The following is an 18,239-nucleotide window of genomic DNA, read 5'->3' on the forward strand; positions in this document are numbered from 1 at the left end:
CAGTCCGGTCTCCCTTCCCGCCTCCCTCCCTCCCCGTCTCCCTCCTCGTCTCTCTCCCTCCCCGCCTCCCTCCCCGCCTCCCTCCTCGTCTCTCTCCCCGTCTCCCTCCCCGTCTGCCTCCTCGTCTCTCTCCCTCCCCGCCTCCCTCCCCGCCTCCCTCCTCGTCTCTCTCCCCGCCTCCCTCCCCGTCTGCCTCCTCGTCTCTCTCCCTCCCCGCCTCCCTCCCTCCCCGTCTCCCTCCCGTCGTCTTCCACTTGCCGGCTCTGCTCTGGCCGTGTCACGGTCGCGCGATCGGCCGTGCGCGTGTGCCGGCGCTCCGGCTGCGTGTAAGTGGAGCGGTGTTGTTGTTGTTGTTGACTAGAGTGGATTTGACTGACGAAGACCGCGGGGACGCGGTCGCGTTGCCGTTGTGGGGCCGAGGAGTGGCCAGGATTGTTGAGGAGGTTGTTAGCCGCGCGCCCTCGCTGCGGCAGGAGAGCCCCACTCCGGCAATGGTAGAGGCACTGTGCCCCGATAGGTAATGAGTTGTGGGAGGCTGGGTCTTACGAAATCACAAAACTGGGGTTTGAGTTGACAAAAAAAAAGCGGCAATCTGCAGACCGGCCATCGGGTTACATAATGAGGCAATGAAACCGATTCGTTATTTTGCACGCGACAGCCGAGCTCATTGCGACGAGCTCATTGCGACGGATCGCAGCCCCGTCGAGCGCTCATTGAGCGGCGCTAGCGAAGACAATAAACCCTGCGACCTGTCCTCCCCCCCCAACTATGAACAGTTCCAGCATCGATCGCTCTTAACGCTCGCATGCTGGAAAGTGTTCCACACCATAACTGCACACACACACAAAACTTTCCCATTCCGGATATTAGGACAGCGGTTTCTTTTTTAAACAAATGGGAGAGAGGGAGAGAGAGAGGCGTGGCTGGAGTTCCGCCATGCGCGGCTGACCCACGCGTGCCGGCCTTCAAGGAGCAGTGGGCGATGGAGGAGGCCGTGTGCTCGGTGGCAGATGACGGGGAGCTCTGCATGCAGATTATGAGCAATCCGTCGGAGGCCGTTGGACTGCGAGAAGGGCTGCGTGCAGAACGAGAGAGAGCGGGAGAGTGAGCGAGAGAGTGAGCGAGAGAGCGAGCGAGAGGTGGGGGTTTACATAAAGTAAAGTTCTAAAAAAAAAAATTACGAAATGATGAACGAAGCAAAGTGCCGACTACACCGAGCATCTTCTTGTTTCCACTGATCGAAAAAAAAAAGAGAGGCACCCATTACAGCACGGCCCTCCTCGCCTCCCGGCGGAGAATTAGCTCCTAAAGAGGCGAGACGGCAGAAGAAGAGAAAGGGAGAAAGAAAAAGAGACTGCCGGGGCGTATATTTATTTCTTTCCCACGTTGATAATTCCGTTTGACCCGAGCCCGAGAGGGTCACGGCTGTGGCAGCCATTGTGTTGGGCCGATTTGTGGAGGAGAAAGGGGGTTAAGGCTGACGAATTGACCTTTTGACAGTTGAGCCTTGACCGGGTTGCTCTCCCTACCCCCTTCAGCGCCCCTGCCGCCCACCCCACCGCGCCCTTCCCGAGTCTGGAGGAGGCCCGATAATGAAGCGGAGTGATTGTGGCGGTGGCTGCTGCTGCCTGCTGCTGCCTGCGAGCTGTCTCCTCCCTTGGCTCGGCTCGAGGCGACTTGCGCGACCGCCGGAGTGTCGCACGCCGCACCACGCACGCGTCCACTTCACTTGATTTAGCCCCATACGTCGTTTTGGGTGAACACGTAAATAATAAACAACGCGTCCCATTGATTGTACTAATATATATAACAAAAAACGTACCGGTTTTGAAATAGTAGAAATTGCGTTTATTTCATTTTTTGCATGGCTACGCTTAATTTGCTTTGATGATGTGCAACGTTTGGATGCCGTCTACCTTGCTTTAGTGACCCAGACCCCCCCCCACCCCCTTGAAAAATAGGCACTCAAGTTTCCAGGGACGGGACGCTCACGTGGGTTGAAATAAAGGTTCAATACAGGTCCATGAGGCTGCATAAAGGTCATCCATCTGTTCGGCGTGCAATAGTGTCACCCCCTCGTGATCCGACAAATTCGGGGGTCGCAATTCAGGAATTGACTATTCCACGTTGTTGTTGATGTAGCGGCCTCTAGTGGCTGCGGTTATCACGTGAACCTCTCGCAAACAAGACCACCCCCCTCCCCCCGTCTCTCATTGACTCTCCACCTGGATATAAATACATGTGATTTGATTGATTGATTCACTGCCTGAGCCGCAGTTTGCAATTCGTTGCTGAATCGAGGGAAGTGGTGGAAAGGTTTTGGTTCCCATGTGAGAACTTGGCCCGCAGGATCTTTCCCGGCACGTGTCCTGGTTGAGCTGCGAGGTGGTTGGGCAAACCGTGACGGCGACGGCGATGATGGTGGTGGTGATGATGAAAAATTAGTTTCGGCGTGCGAAAGCGGAAAAAACACGCATCTCATTATTCCATCGCTGGCACCGGACGTTGCCGTGTTGCTCTGAAGAAGCCCCTCGGCAAAAATTCAGTTCCTGCTTCAATGAAATGATGTCCACTTGCTTACGAAGCTCCTGGCACGTGGAGCGAAACGTCGGACAAGGTGCCGAGCAACGCGTGGCACAACACGACAACTCATCGGGGAGCCGTGCAGCACGAACCCGCGCCACCCGACGCAGGAGTTGTATTTCATTCTTGAATACTTTGCGATGGCGAGAATATAAAACTCCTGCAGACCACTAAACAAGTAGCAGACTGCCCTGAAGAATGGCCATTGCCCGAAACAGCGGACTACATTTTCCGATCGCAAAACATTCCAGTAGAACGCAGTTTGTGTTGATAAAGTGTCCAAATGCAAGCGGACCTCAAGACGCTGTGTATGAGAAGGACGTGCGTTTTATGCGACATTGCATAATAGGGGTTCTGTTTACGAAGGTGAAGGCTGAGGTCATGGGGGAAGGGAATGGGGGGGGAGGTTAAGATGACTGCATGGAGTTGCACACCCTGACGATGGGACTGAGGGCGCCAGGCAGTGGGTGGATGTGTTCACAGGCGGCGCAGGAGACGATGACAGTCTTCAGCCGGAGCTTGAGCGGCGAAGGAGGTCTGCAGTGTGGGTGCTTCACGTTTAGATTTGTCCTGCAGACCACGCACAGATGTTGGGAAACTTCATTTCGCGCGGGGCGTCGGAGGGGTGCCGTACCCGGGCTGGCCAGGAGAAGGCGCTACAGCAAGTGGATGATTCGTAATCTGCTTCCATCTGTATGGGAATAGAGTGTTGCCCCCTCGCGCAAAGTATGGGTTTTGTCTGGGTGCGGCGGTTTCATTTCCACTTGTGGTATAAACATAACTCATTCTTAATTGCCTGAAAACATCTTTAAAAAACAACAACTCAATGCAGGGCCCTCATGAAAGACTCAGTGTGGCTTTCCTGGGTCCACAAGTACAAAAAAGTAAAAGCTGCAGGTTATTGTACTTTGATTCACTGCAGCTGAGGACAGTAGCAGCAAAGGGGGAGGGGGGGGTGGCAGAGCCGAGCCCACCGATTGTTGGAGCCCGAGACCCGAGGCCGAGACCCGAGGCCGTGCAGGGCCACTAACGGCCTCAGTGGCCAATCCCTGGGCCACTGAGGCCGCTATCTCGCTAGGCCGCTAGCCAGTGGCCCTGGAGGCCGCGGCTTTGAGTCACGCGCCTAGCACGCTGGGCTGAGGATTCCTGACTGTGGTTCCCTGACCACGGCTGGCGCTGGCTCTGCGCTCTCCACTCGGCTCTGCGTCCCTTTTCACTCGAGCTTTTGTATTTATATGTTGTGTTATGTTCGGTCGCAGTGGCACCTGTGAATACCAAGAGCGAGTGGCCGACGATGGTAAGCCGAGACACCTGAGGATTATCGTACAGGTGTGCCCTCGGCCAATCCCTTAGCGCCGTGCCGATCGCAACAGAGCCCGCTTTGTGCGGTGGAACCGCCTTTCCGGCAGCTGCCAGCGAAGTCGATTCCATCGCTTTTCAGGCAGCCAACATCCTCTGCAGCTGATGAGAATCCCCTTCAGCTGGAGAGAGAGAGGAAAAAAATGTGCGCAGGCTGAGAGTTGAGAGTAAAAAAAACCAGGCAAGTTTTTTTTATGACGCGAAAGCTCCGTCGTATTTATTCGGGCTGTACCTGTGTGCTGTTCGGCGGCACGGTGTCCGACGTTTCGCTCCACGCGCTAGGGGCTTCTTCGGGAAATTAACGAGGAAGAAGCTCTCAGCGCGTGGAGTGAAACGTCGGACGTCGAGCCGAAGAGCTCTCGGTTCAGCACGGAAACAGAAGAGAACGACATAGCAGTCGTCGTGTTTCATAATACATCATCTGAGGTTACATATATGTACACCGCACAGGCACCATGCAGAATTAAATTTGCAATAGCTCACAAGCCTCAGGGGAAGTGATTGAGCGATGGGGAGGTGCAGGGACACCGGCGGTATCGGGCAAAGATGACCTCTTGACCTTGACCACCAGGCTACACACAACTGGCCGATCTATAAAGAGCCGCAGGTGTAACTATTCAAATAGCTCTGGCAGTGACAGAACGCGTCATGGTTTCAGACTTGTATGGGATCATCAGCATCCACGGCCACTCCGTCAAAGAGGGCGTGGCCAAATACAGTCAATGGAGCCGTGTGATTGGCCGATTCGCGAGCCGCCTTTCAAACTTCGCCCAGAGGGGAAGTATGGTTCCTGAGGTGCACGTCATGCACGTGTGCAGGATGATGATTCTGGTTTACTGTGCCCTCAGGAGAGTTCTCTGCAGCCCCTGTGCTCGAATGTGCAATGTGCCGTGTTTAGCCTCTTCTAGACATTCTCAAGAAGGGACGTCGCCTGATGTTCGCTGACCTATTTCTACTTGTGCTGGTTATGCTGTTGCTTGTATACATATACACCCTTATAGTATAGCTATATACTGAATTATGTATATATACAGAATATGGATATCAATGAATCAATCACATTTTTATTTCGATAGCACTTTTTCGTGCAAATGGTGCCATTCAAAGTGATGTACAGAAAAAAAGGCATTGTTAATAGACTAAATAACAAGAAATATAAAAGCAATTTCCACACAAAACAAAATTGCATCATAATACATTACTATCGAAGGCATATTCGATTGCTGGTATCGTGGTTAGCGCACTGCACAATGAACTCAGAGGTCTGAGTTCGGTACCCGGCCAGGGCCAACATCAGTGGCCAGTGACCCGATCTCCCCGGAGCCAACTTCACCAACCTGCGCTGATCAGCGTGGTGAAGTATGGTCGAACACCTCCCATGACCAACAACACCACCACCACCACCACCACTTGTGGAATCCTTCATCCAGCGGTGGATTGACAAAAAAAGGATTTACGCAGAATCATTCGTGTAAAGTTTCAGACTTTCGCAGAAAAGTGGATTTTGCTGCCATAATCCTTGACAGTGTTTGTATAAATGCCGCTGGGTTTTGCTTGGGTAGTCCGCCAGAGATGATTTGCGCCTTTCCAGCAGCCGTCGCGTACCACGCCCCCCCCCCCTGGCCCCCGGGCAATGGCTAAAGAAGTCAACACGGCGCATTACACTTGCCTCGGACGTGACGAGCGCGCACGCCCTCACCACCCACCTCACCCTCACCACCTACCTCACCCTCACCACCCACCTCACCCTCACCACCCACCTCACCCTCACCACCCACCTCACCCTCACCACCCACCTCACCCTCACCACCCACCTCACCCACACCACCCACTTCACCCTCACCACCCACCTCACCCTCACCACCCACCTCACCCACACCACCCACCTCACCCACCTCACCCTCACCACCCACCTCACCCTTACCACCTCACCCTCACCACCCACCTCACCCTCACCACCCACCTCACCCTCACCACCCACTTCACCCTCACCACCCACCTCACCCTTACCACCTCACCACCCACCTCACCCTCACCACCCACCTCACCCTCACCACCCACCTCACCCACACCACCCACCTCACCTACACCACCCACCTCACCCTCACCACCTCACCCTCACCACCCACCTCACCCACACCACCCACCTCACCCTCACCACCTCACCCTCACCACCCACCTCACCCACACCACCCACCTCACCCTCACCACCCACCTCACCCTTACCACCCACCTCACCCACACCACCCACCTCACCCACACCACCCACCTCACCCTCACCACCCACCTCACCCTTACCACCCACCTCACCCACACCACCCACCTCACCCTCACCACCTCACCCTCACCACCCACCTCACCCTCACCACCCACCTCACCCTCACCACCCACCTCACCCACACCACCCACCTCGCCCTCGCCACCTCACCCTCACCACCTCACCCTCACCACCTCACCCTCACCACCCACCTCACCCTCACCACCCACACCACCCACCTCACCCTCACCACCCACCTCACCCTTACCACCCACCTCACCCACACCACCCACCTCACCCACACCACCCACCTCACCCTCACCACCCACCTCACCCTTACCACCCACCTCACCCACACCACCCACCTCACCCTCACCACCTCACCCTCACCACCCACCTCACCCTCACCACCCACCTCACCCTCACCACCCACCTCACCCACACCACCCACCTCGCCCTCGCCACCTCACCCTCACCACCTCACCCTCACCACCTCACCCTCACCACCCACCTCACCCTCACCACCCACACCACCCACCTCACCCACACCACCCACCTCACTCACACCACACACCTCACCCTCACCACCCACCTCACCCACACCACCCACCTCACCCACACCACCCACCTCACCCACACCACCCACCTCACCCTAACCACCCACCTCACCCTCACCACCCACCTCACCCTCACCACCCACCTCACCCTCACCACCCACCTCACCCACACACCACGTGTCTCACCCACACACCACGTGTCTCACCCACACCACGCGCGCGCCACGCCGGGCGGCAGGCATCACGTGCAGCACGGGGATGGATGTGGCTGTCGCAAAGCTTGCTGGGAGTTGTCCCATCATGCTGAGCAGTGGGGGGTTAGAGCTGGCGGCTGTTGCGGAGGGAGTTTGGGGTGGAGGGGGGTGGTGGTGCTGGAGGATTGGGGGTAGTTGTGTCTGCGTCTGGTTGCCACGGCAACCTGGCAGCGGTCCAGGAGTGCGGTGGGTGCCGCACGGGCGGAATCCGCGTGTCGCGTGTCTGCGCGACGCGCCTTCCACCGGCGTCGTTCCGCGCTCTTCCCGCGCGAAGCTGCCGGGCGGCGGGAGGGAGCCGGGTGGGAGGGAGCCGGGCGACGGGAGGGAGCCGGGCGGCGGGAGAGAGCCGGGCGGGAGGGAGGGAGCCGGGCGGGAGGGAGCCGGGTGGGAGGGAGGGAGCCGGGCAGGAGGGAGGGAGCCGGGCGGCGGGAGGGAGCCGGGTGGGATCGAGGGAGCCGGGCGGGAGGGAGCCGGGTGGGAGGGAGGGAGCCGGGCAGGAGGGAGGGAGGGAGCCGCAGACTCCGCACGCGCCGTGATCTCGCGCGCGCGCCGGGGTTGATGCGACTGCGCCACGAACCCGGTGCCCTCGCTCGGGTTACGCCGACCGCGACTGCCCAGGACCTCCCTAAACTTCTTCGTTCCCTTCTTCTTCGTACGGCGCAATGTTGGCGTCGAGCGAAGACTGTCGGCGTTTGAGCTGAGCCGGTTGCTGCGCCAGATGATTGTGGCAGGCGTAGGTGGGGGGGGCTGTTGTCAGTCGATGGCCTCAAACGAGCACTGCCACTGGTGCGCTGTGTGAAGATCAGACGTGGGGGGAGATCCAGGCGGCGTGCGCGGTCTGGCCACACCACACCTTGGTGTGCCGGGCCGGGCCTCACAGGTGCGCGATAAACCGCACTTACCCCAACACATTGAGTGGGCAACACGGGGACCTTTGACAAATACTTTTCGGCACGTGGAGATGAGCGTTACCTACGAGATGCGCTGCATTGATATCCCTGCCTCATGAACCCAGGAATGCTGCTGTCACGGATCCTATTATATAATTCGCAATGCCCCTTCACGTCTCCAGTTACCACTCCAATATATTTAACTCACAGTCGATCACTTCGTGCGAGTGAGAGGGTGCTGTTGTGGTGCCAGTGGTCTTATACGGGTATGTGCCTGTGTGCACGTGTCTGTGTGTGCCTGTGTGCACGTGTCTGTGTGTGCCTGTGTGCACGTGTCTGTGTGTGCCTGTGTGCACGTGGTTGTGTGTGCTTGTGTGCACGTGTCTGTGTGTGCCTGTGTGCACGTGGTTGTGTGTGCCTGTGTGCACGTGTCTGTGTGTGCCTGTGTGCACGTGGTTGTGTGTGCCTGTGTGCACGTGGTTGTGTGTGTCTGTGTGCACGTGTCTGTGTGTGCCTGTGTGCACGTTGTTGTATGTGCCTGTGTGCACGTGGTTGTGTGTGCCTGTGTGCACGTGTCTGTGTGTGCCTGTGTGCACGTGGTTGTGTGTGCCTGTGTGCACGTGTCTGTGTGTGCCTGTGTGGACGTGTCTGTGTGTGCCTGTGTGCACGTGGTTGCGTGTGCCCGTGTGCACGTAGTTGTGTGTGCACGTGTGCACGTGGTTGTGTGTGCCTGTGTGCACGTGGTTGTGTGTGCCTGTGTGCACGTGTCTGTGTGTGCCTGTGTGCACGTGGTTGCGTGTGCCCGTGTGCACGTAGTTGTGTGTGCCCGTGTGCACGTGGTTGCGTGTGCACGTGTGCACGTGGTTGTGTGTGCCTGTGTGCACGTGGTTGCGTGTGCCCGTGTGCACGTAGTTGTGTGTGCCTGTGTGCACGTGGTTGCGTGTGCCCGTGTGCACGTAGTTGTGTGTGCCCGTGTGCACGTGGTTGCGTGTGCACGTGTGCACGTAGTTGTGTGTGCCCGTGTGCACGTGGTTGCGTGTGCCCGTGTGCACGTAGTTGTGTGTGCCTGTGTGCACGTGGTTGCGTGTGCCCGTGTGCACGTAGTTGTGTGTGCCCGTGTGCACGTGGTTGCGTGTGCACGTGTGCACGTGGTTGCGTGTGCCCGTGTGCACGTGGTTGCGTGTGCACGTGTGCACGTGGTTGCGTGTGCACGTGTGCACGTGGTTGCGTGTGCCCGTGTGCACGTGGTTGCGTGTGCACGTGTGCACGTAGTTGTGTGTGCACGTGTGCACGTGGTTGCGTGTGCACGTGTGCACGTGGTTGCGTGTGCCCGTGTGCACGTGGTTGCGTGTGCACGTGTGCACGTAGTTGTGTGTGCCTGTGTGCACGTGGTTGCGTGTGCACGTGTGCACGTAGTTGTGTGTGCACGTGTGCACGTGGTTGCGTGTGCCCGTGTGCACGTAGTTGTGTGTGCACGTGTGCACGTGGTTGTGTGTGCCTGCCCGTGTGCGTGAGAGAGACGCTTTGCACGTGTGTGATGATGATACATCAGCGCGTATGGATGTGTGTATGCGTGTGCACGTGTGTAGGCACGTGTGGGGCACGTGTGTGCGTTTGTTTGTTGTGTTTTATGTGCATCCAAGTGTGCATTTGGTTTGTATGTGTGCGTGGGGTTGTGTACGTGTGTATGTGTGCGTGTGTGTACTTGAGGTTGCTTGAACGCATGCCTGTGCTTGTGAGTCTGTCTGTGTGTGTGGCTATGTCTTTTCGTGCGGGTGTGTTGGCATGTGAATCTGTGTGTGGTTGGGTGTGCGCATGTGTGTGTGTGTCTGTATGTGTGGGGGCCGCGGTAGCGTAGCGCTTAACGCGCTTCGCTACGAACCTGGTCACCCGACTTCAATTCCCGCTCACTGCCAACACCAGCGACGGCTATCTGAACCGGTCCTGGGCCTCAAATGAGTCACCTGGTGCGGTGTGTAAACATCACCACTGGAGAGACAAAGGCGGTCGTGCATGGTCCTGGCCACCCACCCCCTCGTGTGCCGTGCCGGCCTTCATAGGTGATACTCGCTAACAGCACTTGCCCCTACAGTCTGCTAAAGGCTAAACGGAGGATCTTTGTCTTTGTAAGAGGTGGTCACGAAATCTCTGTGCGTGTGTGGTTGCGGGTACAGTACTCACACACGTGTGCATGGTGTGTGTGTGCATCGTGTGTGCATGGTGTGTGTGTGCATGGTGTGTGTGTGTGGTGTATGTGTGTGTGGCTGTGTTCATGGTGTGTGTGTGTGCATGGCGTGTGTGTGGCTGTGTGCATGGTGTGTGTGTGTGTGTGCGTGGTGTGTGTGTGGCTGTGTGCATGGTGTGTGTGTGTGCATGGTGTGTGTGTGTCTGTGTGTGTGTGGTTGTGTGTGTGTGCATGGTGTGTGTGTGTGGTTGTGTGTGCATGGTGTGTGTGTGGTTGTGTGTGTGCATGGTGTGTGTGCATGGTGTGTGTGTGTCTGTGTGTGTATGTGGCTGTGTGTGTGTGGTGTGTGTGTGCATGGTGTGTGTCCATGGTGTGTGTGTGTCTGTGTGTGTGTGGTTGTGTGTGTGTGTGCATGGTGTGTATGTGTCTGTGTGTGTGTGGTTGTGTGTGTGTGCATGGTGTGTGTGTGTGGTTGTGTGTGTGTGTGCATGGTGTGTGTATGTGGCTGTGTATGTATGTGGCTGTGTGTGTCTGTGTGTGTGTGCATGGTGTGTGTATGTGGCTGTGTGTGTATGTGGCTGTGTGTGTGTGCATGGTATGTGTATGTGGCTGTGTGTGTATGTGGCTGTGTGAATGTGTGTCTGTGTGTGTATGTGGCTGTGTGTGTGTCTGTGTGTGTGCATGGTGTGTGTATGTGGTTGTGTGTGTATGTGGCTGTGTGTGTGTGTGTCTGTGTGTGTGTGTCTTTGTGTGTGTATGTGGCTGTGTGAGTGTGTGCGTGGTGTGCGGTTTGGCTGCGCGCCAGCGTGCCGAGGTTCAAGCTCCCGACCTTGACACGAGCTGCTGTAGACCGAGCCGGGGGGGGGGGCGGGGGGGGGGTGCAGGGTGGGTCCGCACTCACTTCCCCGGGCTGCGGTCCCGGGGTTGACGGTGTGAGGATGTGCGTCTTAATTAAATTAAAACGAGCACGAGGTTAGGCACAGGCGACGATGCAAACTCCGGGGAGCATTGTGAAGAGCACGATTGTAAAGAGAGCAAGAGTGCTCGCTGCAAGCAGACACGGTCAAAACAGGAGTTTCTCGTCAATGGCACACGTTCAGCATAATCGCGCTGTGTATTATATAATGTAAAGCCACTCGCGTAATGTCGTGCTCGTGTAATTGCTCGTGTCTTCGTGTTTGATTGTGTCTGACAAAACAACCCATGGCGCTCGAGAGTGACAGCTGTGGCGTGTTGTGTCGCAGTGGTCAGTCGGCTCCCCTCTCGGTGCGCTCACATCAACTGGAGGTGGCAAATGGGGGGCTCAGTTCTGTCGGGAGGGGTTGCTAACCAACCCCTAACACCTTAAACGAAAATACCGGACAACCATGAGAATACAATTAAAATGGGCACTAAGTACCCCAAGGCTTCGGAATGACTATCTTTGTCAACAATATTATAATTGACGAGAAACTCGTGTGTGTGCGGTGCTGCGTGTGTCTGTGTATGTTTGTGACATTCACACAAGTTTAGAGACCAATTCCCATGCCGGCAACTATTGCTTGTGGTTTCTTTTTTGGTGAAAATGTGACTCACTCACATAGACAAGAAAATAAATCGGTTAGCTCATACATTTTGACCAATATATATATATTTTTTGAAATGACAAACTACCTTCCTGTGTTGGAATTTAATTGGAAATTAAATATTTTATTTAAGTTGTACGTGAATGGTTTATCCAAATAGGTTCCACTAAATTGGTTTATTTTCCCTTCACGTGTAAAAGGTTAATGAGCTAAATCGTCAAGGCGATGTGTTTCGGCCATTTTGCCAGGACGTGAATTGGGCCCTAATTGTGGGTTAGCTGTGCCGCCTTGCTTCTACACAAATGGTTGAGTTTACACTAAACGGCACACTCGCAACAGTTCAGCCCCTTTCATTCACCCCGCTTGTGAAACTTTTGCGGTTGGGAATACATTTCAAGGAAAATTATCGCTCCACTCAAATCGATTTTGTGAAGAGGTTTGTGCAGACTTTGGTCCATCACTCGAACTCTCACCAATCTGCCCTGTCGCCAGACAGAGCCAAACTCTGAAACAACTTGACGCGTCATCTCTCCACAATTACGCCGTGTGTTTCTAGCTTGTATTGTCTTGTAGTCATCGACCGGTTTCATAGTGCACGTGAGCCTCTCATATTCATTGAGCCAATGTGGCAGACGGATTCCCGCTTTGGTGTTGTGGTCAACATGCCCGCCGCAACGCCAAGAGCGGACAACGCTCGCCCTGAGCCCCTTCGCGGTTCGGTTTTTTTGGTAAACTCACGGCCTTATTTGTCGTGGTCGAGGTCAATCGCAGAGCACACACAGAGCGGTCACCACCACCACCGTCACAAGCGGAATGCATGTCCGGTACGATCGCCGTTGTCAGCAGAGCCAAGGGCCTCCCATGTTGCCGGGGCCGATTGCCGGCTTGGACAACGCACGTCCAAGAGACGATGTCGCCACGCTTGCGACATGCGTCCCGCGTAACGCGGCCCTGTTCAAGTGGGAGACACAGAGGCCATGTGCGGCTGTTTAAGCGGCTCATTCTCTCGTCGGAGGTTTGGCGACCCTCCATGAATCGTGTCGTAGTCTTCGTCGTTGTCGTGTAAACGACGCGATGATTGATTCCAATTAATTGTTGTGCTCGTGATGCGTGCGTTGCATCACGCGTGTGAGAATCTACGGTTCGCAACGTATGCAAATTGTATGCCCACATCTATTTTATTATACTCTATTTATATTTTGCATATATAGTACACAGATTTATTCATATTTTATTACAGCATATATCCAAAGAGTATTTATTGCTGTGTTTGCTCATTCATGTCTGTATTTACCCGAAACTGCACACGTTTTGTTTTCATGTGAACTGTGTTTGCTCAGTGTGCCAATTGTATTCAACTTCATCGATCCGAGAGCGACTGTTTTACGTCTGCTTTCGCCAAGTGTTTGTATTTTTTACCCAAGATTCCTCAGCAAAAGGTTATCCGTGACATTTCCCTGCCTGCGCGTGTTACGTTCGGACTGTTGGAATGAGGCGGCCAAAGCTCAACGCGAAATCATCGATTCAGCGCCTCGATCGTCACGTGCCCAGTGACCCGAACAATGTGACCCAAACAAACATTCCCACAATGCACTGCGCCGAGCAACATTCTAATTCGACTTTTAATAATAAATATTTGTATTTATTTAGGAGCAGTACTTTTGATTATTAACGGGGTTGTCTGTCACTCAAAAGTTAATCTTAGGCAACTATTCATGGGACTATTTAAAACTGGTCATTCAAAGATGTTCTATTTTTATTCTCACCAGGCCCCATGGTGCTAAGCGCGAGCCTCCACCCCTTATTAACTCTCTTCTCTCCGTCCTCTGCTTGCGTGCTATGAAGGAGGACATTTGCGCTGAACGTTGCTACTGATTTTATTTCTCCTCAAGGCTACAGTGGTGCTGATGGGTGTGTGGATCGTTTTTGTTGCATCAATGCCAACACAGCAGCAGCAGCATCGCCACCAAGTACTGTACGGGGTGCTTCCAGATGTCTCGTGACCCCCAATTAATTGACCCCGAACATTTGTTTCCCCTTTGCATGTCCACTTGTGTTTTGAATAAAAAAAAAACTTTCATTTAAATAATTTTATATGAAGTAAAACATTTTTTTGAAAACGCTTGCTCACAAGACAATTGGAAATACCCTGTGCAGCGTTTGATGTCACCGGGGTCACCACGGCGGAGTGGAGGGGAGCAGGCGGTGGCGTCCCTGCAGCAGAGAGAGGCAGGGAGCTGCTTCTCGCTCGGTGGGACGTCTGGTCGTGAGTGAGCCGCGTGCACGCGACATTGCAATGTGGTGACCGTGCGGGCGCACGGGCACGTGCTCGCTCATGTCGTGGCACACAGCCCGCAAGCAGATGTTGCGGTGCTTGGGTGAATCAATCGGTAGAGACATTCCAGGCAAGAGTCACTTATTTCCATACTCAAATTAGCTTTTTTTGTTTGTTGAGGTGGTACTCATCTGTTCACCGCCCTGAACCTGTTTTGGATATTCCGCGTTCAAGTGGCGGGGCCAAGTATTTCCATGGGACAGCCCATTGTTGACCAGTGACGGATAGATTACGGGCAGAGTGAACTCCCCAAGCAGGAATTGAGATACGAATCGTCGACATTTTATTGGGGAGTCCATGAAACTGAAGTACACTGTTTGTCGTGATGTTTGTCTGCAGCCGGTTGATGATGGTAACGATCGGGGCTCTTACCGGAGATTAGGTGCAAAGGCGAAGAACGCTGTTCACCTCGCGAATAAGTTGATGTTCAGAACAACACGGCAGTGAGCAGCACAACAGTGAACAGCACAGCAGTGAACAGCACAACAGTGAACATCACAACATTGAACATCACAACATTGAACATCACAACAGTGAACAGCACAGCAGTGAACAATACGGCAGTGAACCTATCTCACGGCACACGGTCTGGTGACGTGTCTTTGAGTGTGCTGGTGTGACCAATGACAGTGGCGAATATCTGAACCCTGTCATTGGCATCCCCCCTAGGTCGACTCAGCCCGAAATAAATTAGCACCTTTTAGCAGACAACGGCGGGCGGGCGTAGTGCTGACCACACCACCCACTCCTCCATGGGTGCGCACTAACAGCACTTGCCTCAAACAGTCTGTTGAAGCTATATGGGGGATCTTTGTATTTGGTGTGTGTGTGTTTGGGTGTGCAGGGGGGGGGGTGTTAGGGACGTTGAGAGTTTCGCCAGCTGCAAGGAGCCTAATCCCCTCCGCGGAGAGTATTGCTGACGCCGAGCTGCGCGCCATAGGTAGTCGTGGTATTGTTAGTAGTAGTGGTATTGTTAGTAGTAGTGGTATTGTTAGTAGTAGTGGTATTGTTAGTAGTAGTGGTATTGTTAGTAGTAGTGGTATTGTTAGTAGTAGTGGTATTGTTAGTAGTAGTGGTAGTATTAGATTTGAAGCTTTCGTGACTGCAAGGATTCATACTCTTGGTTCTTTCGGTAAAGTCACGTAGGTAAAAAATGAAATAAAAATTAATAAAAATAAAATAATTTTAATTTCATTTTTTACCTATACGTGACTTTACCGAAAGAACTAAGGGTATATAATGGTAGTATTGTTGTTATTATTTTTAAAGCGAGGCGGCGCTGGAAGAACCGCGGGACCCCGGTCAGGCCTCATAATGAGGGCGCTCGCAGGGAGCGGCTGCCCGATTTTAGTTTTTTCACGAGAGCACTTCTCTGTGCACCGAGGCACCAAGGGGGGCCTTTTCCATCGCGGCAGCGAAGTCTTCTCCCGGGTGCCACCTCTTTCCTCTTTCCTGCCATTGCATCTTCCTGCCATTATATCTTCCTCCCTGCGCAGTGTTGTTGTTGTTGTTGTGTGTGTTGTTGTGTTGTTGTTGTTGTTGTGTTTGTGTGTGCAGGCACGCCGACTCGACGGGGGCCGGCCGGCCGTTTAAAACAATAGTCGCGCGTTTAAATGTATTTATTAATTACGTTGTATTTGGTGTGGGTTTTCGGCGAGGGGGGAAGGGTATAAATAAATAAATACTCGCATAAATACAACGGTGGGAACAAAGCGAGGTCGGCTGACCTAATTTTTTAAGCGCGCGCTCTCTCTCTCTGAGACCGGATTGTTTACCAAAATACGAAAGCGCCCCCTTCGTTTTCTGGGTTTGGTCTCGAGACGTGACCTCACCGCCCTGCCTGGTGGTCCCCCCACCCCGAGATTCGCCAAAGCCGCAGACGCTCCTGTGAAGCCGATTGCCAGCGAGTCGCCTGCATCGGGGCTCTCTGCGCCCGCGTCTCGCTCTCTCCACGTGCGCCCCGTGCCCTCGCTTCGCTTGTGGCGACGGAGGAGGCTGACGCGAGAGATGCGCCGGAGTGAACGTCTCTCTCGCCTGGTGTGCAGGAGGTCGTGGGTTCGACCTCGACACTGATTCCTGTATATTTGGAGTTTGCGTGTCTCTCTCCACGTGGTCGCGTTGTTTTTTTTCCTCCAGGCCCTCCGGTTTTTCCCTCCACATTTGAAATCAACATCACGCGTTCGGAGTATTTGGCTGCTACACATGTCCACGTGATTAGCTACTTTTATGAGCTACCCTTTGTGGGCAGGTCACTTCTGAAATAGGGCTATGTAGCGCAGTGGGCTTTACCTGCTAAAATAAAACTAGCTTAAATACAACTATGTGAATTCTAGTTTCTATGTGTGCGCGTGTGTTCGTGCCCAAACTGCTATGCAAGAAAGAGCGAGTGGAACTTAGTCGAGGGCAGGCGTCAAAATCAACCCCCCCCCCTCCCAGAGATGATACTCGCCTGGCGGGGCTGTGTGTCCGGGAGCTGTAGGACACAAACCATCAGCATCCTCCATGGACAAAATGTTGCTCCTGGATCAACGTCCCAAGCGTTACCATGAGCACTACTTAAAGATAATTACAAAGATCCGCTCTATGGCCTTGAACAGACTGTTGGGGACATTGCTGTTAGTGAGCATCTGTTAAGGCCGGAGCAGCACACAAGGGGGTAGGTGGCCAGCACCACCTCGGGGAGGCCCAGGACCAGTTCAAATATTTGACACTTTTATTGGTCGTGAGCAGGAATCGAACTCGGCTGGCTGGGTTCATGGCACAGTGTGCTAACCGCTGCACCACCGTTCCCTCCCAAACAGACGGGCAGATGGACACATCGATAGAGTTCATGCGGTCATGCTTCAAGCCCAAGCCACGATACAAGTGAAGTACTCTCTAAGCAATCGTAGGTAATGAAAAATGTCAGAAAGAAGATGCTTCTACAACGGCAGTAAGGTTATCTCCGGACGTTTCAACGGCCAATCATTAGACCTTTTTATTCCTGACAGTCCACGCGCCAGCTTCCTGGGGGGTTGTTTAACACGTGGCAGGCTTTCGCGACCATTATCATCCATAATAAAGTTTGTTTGGGGGTTAGATCGCGTAAATATATAAATGTGTCGTTAAAACCCGCCACCACCCGACACGGCCAGCTAGTAAGGGGTTGCCACGTAAACAGAACGTGGCCAATTCGTCGCTAGTACAGCACTAACCGGTGTGTTGGAGTGCCAAGCCACAACATTTACAAACTGAGTACGACGTTTCGCCACTAATTACAACTAGCTTCATCAGGCAACAGCCAGATTTGTGGAGAAGTCCTCCTGTTTCGAAAAAACCTTGTTGGGGTTTACTGCCCAGGTGAATGTTGCTAGCTCCGTGATGCCACACCAGTGTGGTGATTTGCGCTCCTTTCCATGCGATGCCAGCCAATGCGGTTACTTCACTAGGCGCGCTCCTGAAAGTCACTTGAAAGTCTCTTCCGCACTGAAGCGTCAAGCACAGCCCCGAAAGAGACGTTGCCCACCCTCCAGGGGAAGGTGCCACCCGCTCGCTCCTGGAATTGAGGGCAACCCCATGATTACCGTTTATTGACAAGTGTACTCGATACATCACCGGCCTCTCTGTGTGCTGTGAATAAGGGCCATTAGCGAAAACGTCACCTATGATATACTTTGCCCCTTTTAAGGCCACAGTGTTATTGATGAATGCGTTGCGTTGTTTGTTTGTTGTTGATGTTGTTATCTGTGCTTGTGCATCACTGCCAGCGCAGCATCGCCAAATAATTTGTGTATTCCCAAGGATTTGGCACTGACTGACGGCCACATCCAAACACATAAACTGACCTGAATTAAAAATCTGAATTAACGACTTGAGGGTTAGAGCTCTCCGTGGCAGCACGGGATGGGGTAGAATGATGGCTCATTTATTCGGCTCGTAACGATGAATCAATTCAGCGACACGAAATTAATTCTCACGCTCATGACGCGCGCACCAAATCGTGCTCGCGAGAATGGATTATTTATGATTTGGGGACCGTCTTGTGAACCGGAAAAAAATCTGGCAGGAGAATCGCTTAAAGGTCGATAATGACCTCCAGACATTCACGGGAACGAACGACGCTGGTGTTTGTGATCCGTCCACGTGAACCCTCGCAGCTACTCAAGAGTCGATTCACCACACCAACACCACCACCACAACACCACAACAACACCACCACAACAACACCACAACACCAACACCACCACACCAACACCACCACCACACCAACACCAC

This window comes from Lampetra fluviatilis, chromosome 5, assembly GCF_964198595.1.
Source record: "Lampetra fluviatilis chromosome 5, kcLamFluv1.1, whole genome shotgun sequence".
Lineage (NCBI taxonomy): Eukaryota > Metazoa > Chordata > Hyperoartia > Petromyzontiformes > Petromyzontidae > Lampetra > Lampetra fluviatilis.